At 34.7% G+C, this 3,855-nt stretch overlaps 1 pseudogene; it reads right to left on the bottom strand.

The window, feature by feature from the left end:
* Positions 1 to 670: 670 nt before the first annotated feature.
* On the bottom strand, positions 671 to 3,607 carry LOC140884092 (protein SLOW GREEN 1, chloroplastic-like; annotated as a pseudogene).
* Positions 3,608 to 3,855: the final 248 nt, after the last annotated feature.

Below are 3,855 nucleotides of genomic sequence, written 5' to 3'. Positions count from 1 at the left end.
AGCAAGATCCCACCAAGTCAATGTACTGAAACTCCCTTTTCGATGTTAAAAACGAGAAATTTTAAGTTACATCAGATAATTTAAGGGTCAGGGTAACAGAACTGATCAAGTTAAACATGAGAAAAGTCACGAAGATGATGCATAAACAATTCCAGTGAATTAAGAAACCACCACTTATAACATATATCTTCAGCACAAATTTCATTTACTGCCAAGAAAATAACATAAATTTGTGTTTCACCCTCATAAAAAAACGAGCAGTTTTGTTTATTTTCTTATCATATATTTTTGAAATTTTAAATAAAATACATTTCACTACTATTATGCTGCTGAATTCTTGGTAATTAATCTTGGAAATATGGCACCATATGTGATCCATCAATGGAAATTAAAAGGGCCCATTAATAACATTCTATAAACAACTAAATCACACTCATATATAACAATGCATATCTATCATAAATTTTCCAAGAAATATAACAAGAAAAAGAAAAGAAAAATATATGATCATAATGAAATCTTTGTGTGTAGTGATTGTACTTTTTCTCTTCTTCTCCTTCTTCATCTCATCCTTTGTGTTCGTCAATGGCGTCTCACTACCAACAAAAATTAAAAAAGTTAGAGTGAATATTCTATTTAATGCAACTTTCTAGAATTTTATAATCCAATGGTAGTATTAGCATATCGAGTGTCCTTCCCTTCAAGAAGATCGAATAAAAATATAATTATGGCTTGAAAAGTAATTTAAACTCAGAAGAAAATCCCACTGGCATAAGAGTTGCACATAAATATCAAATATTTACCCTGTAGGAAATAAGACTATACACTATTATCTTTTTTTTAATCCGTAAATAAAATACACACTGATTTTTTTGTCGTGCGGATGGTTTAATATATATCAAATAAAACATCATCTGCCTTGATAAAATTACCCAAGTGTACATTGGTTCCTCTGCAACAGTTATCAACAAAATATTCAAACATTCTCTTATTCATGGAGTTTCTTGATCTTATGAATTCGTAAAGATAATCCACCTGAGAAAAACAAATCTACATGCTCAAGCTGCATGGTTTACAGATAATCCAACAATATTGCTTACACTACCATTTCTCTGAGTTCTGATGCAATCAATACAAGTTATAAAACATAGGATTTCAAGAAAATAATACTAAAATTTGACATAATTTCAATGGGTGGTAATGTAAAAATGGAGTGTATGCAGTAAATGCTGTTATTATAAAAAAAAATTAAGTCATTCTAATAGTAATTGTTATTGTCATCCGAGTCTGAGTCATAAAATAGACATGTCAGTTCAAATAGAATGAGCTAAGGCACATAATTTTCGAAAATAATCTAACAGAATGGAGCTTACCCTTCAAGACCAGGATTTGCTGGGAAGTACACATTCCTAAACCCCAATTTGTTAGCCGCTACTTCAGTTTTTTCCCCAATTCAAGCAACAACATTATCCCACCGTGGTGATTCTGGAAATACACTAAGCCAAGCACTGTTGGAGAACGAAAAAGCAAAAGCATTATAAATTAAATGAATGAAGTCATGAACCACAAATGAAGGGTAAAGTGCAAAGATCAAACAACCCACAATTAGAGGTATTTTCAGTGGGAAAAAACAGATACCATTAATTTCCTGGGGGAGGGGGGAAGTAATCTCAATGAATAGCGGTTCAGATCATCAAACATGTTTCTAAATGGTACAACACCTCGAGAAGTTAGATATAATATTTTTAACTAGATAGGCAAGAAGGAAAATTTAAAATGCATGGGAATAACAAGTGAAGGAGGTTTACCGCACAACAGAAGGTGATGCTACTGCAATAACATGAATGAAAAGTGCCTGTTCAAAAGCCATATGGTCCACATATTTGACATGCTCCTATGGTGCAAATAATTTAAACCATTTGCAGCTTCAGATGATGTGGTTAAATAAAATGCTCACCCATCAACAGTTAGATAACTCAACTTATACATCGATAGTCAGCAAATGTTTTTTTTATATATACATAAGTGATTTACACCAGATGAAATGACTACTGAGTACTTCCATATCATTTAACGGTAAGTGACTTCAAATTATAAACGTATTCATTTGACGCCAAATAACACAAGTAACACCTTATGATAAAGAACTAGTATGTTAATCATAACTTATCACCTTATGAGAAAACATACCATGCATGCCATTAGTGTTTCTTTTCATTTACAAGATCAACCATCTCAAAGGCATTGTTTTAAGAACTTTGAACTTCAAAACTGCATATAATAACCCTTTCAGCCACGAAACCAAGTCCTACCTATCAATCACTGAATCATACAAAATACACAATCCAGAGTCCTCTCTAACTAAAACCGATCAAAATGATAAGACCATAAAACTGACTAGCATCAATAGAAAATGGGTTAAAATTGGCACAAAACCTCACTGTACCACAATCACTAAATCAAGAATACCTCCACAAGCAACTGTTGTACTGCTACATTATTAACTCTCAGTAATTTCTCCCTCATTCCCATTCTCCATCTTCCCAGCGAAAATCATGGTGTCGGTGACAATATCCTCAAAATAACTAGCATAAGGGTGCCTTTGTGGAACCAATCTTCTTCTGTAAGCCTCGAAATTCTTCTCTTCCTCGTCGGTGTTCTGCAACAGTGTAAAAATTATTCCTTGATATAAGTAGGGCCTAAAATCCTTGGGCTCCTCCTCCACTAACTCCTGGTAAACCTTCAACGTGGTGTCATATCGCCCTTCAAGCAGCCGAATCTATTTGAGCAACATCTTAAAATTTCTCATATAACTCATTTTGTTCTCCCTTTGGCACACCTTCATTGCCTCCTCAACTCTCTCATTAATATTCTCCAAGTCCTCGCCCGACTCCTCGCGCGCTACCACGGTGACCAGCCCGTGATAATCTTCCACACAAAAAAGGGTCCTTCTTCAATACTTCTGTGAATCCATTCTTGGCCAATTCAGTCTCCCCACTTTGTGCGTTAATATGGGCTTTCAGCCTACGCCACTCCATATCCTCAGGCTCAAGTCCTATCAACTTATCGAGAATCCCAATAGCTTCTGGTATTTTCTTGCTCCTTATCATGATTTCCCGTAAATCCTCGAGCCCCTCAATGTCGGAGGGATTGTATACCAAATTTTCCTCGAGAGATTTCTCGCTTTCTTCATCTACAACCACATCATTTTCGAAGGACTCCACAGTGACCTGTGGCGAACTCGAGCAGTAGAAGCAGGTTTCAAATCAAAATAAAACTGGGACAAGAAAACATGTAAAACCCAAATCGAAAACCAAAATAGATCAGACCTTGGGCTTTCGCATTATGGCGTTGGCGAGCGGTTCCCCGTGGTGGTTGCTTTCGCATCCTAGATACTTCTGACACTCATCCCCTCTGAAAAAAAAAAAATCATTTTTGTATCATTTTCTTTGAAAAATTCCCACACTACAAGCCATGAAAATCCTTTCTTTATTGATTATCCCATTTTTTAACCTTGAATTGAAAAATCATGTAAACTTTTCACATAGGATACTATTTGAAGCAAAATCTGTAAAAAAATATGGAGACTTAGTTAATCATGCTCCGAGTCTTATAATTCTCTTTTCTACATTTCAAATTCCCGAAAAAAAAATGCTGAAAAAATGAAAAAAGAAAGAAAAAATACGGGAACTAAAAAGAAGAGAGTCAAAAGGAAAAGAGAAGAGAATGAAAAAAAAATGAAGAGTGATGAATGAGTTTATTGGATGTTAAGATTTTTATGGACTGCAGATGAATAATTGGGTGGATTGGTGTCTGTGGAAGGATTGATATGATCATTTTAATTCTATTAGCTAT

The sequence above is a fragment of the Henckelia pumila genome, chromosome 2 (genome assembly GCF_033568475.1).
Source record: "Henckelia pumila isolate YLH828 chromosome 2, ASM3356847v2, whole genome shotgun sequence".
In the NCBI taxonomy this organism is placed as follows: Eukaryota; Viridiplantae; Streptophyta; class Magnoliopsida; order Lamiales; family Gesneriaceae; genus Henckelia; species Henckelia pumila.
This window is presented reverse-complemented; position numbering and strand designations above follow the sequence as displayed.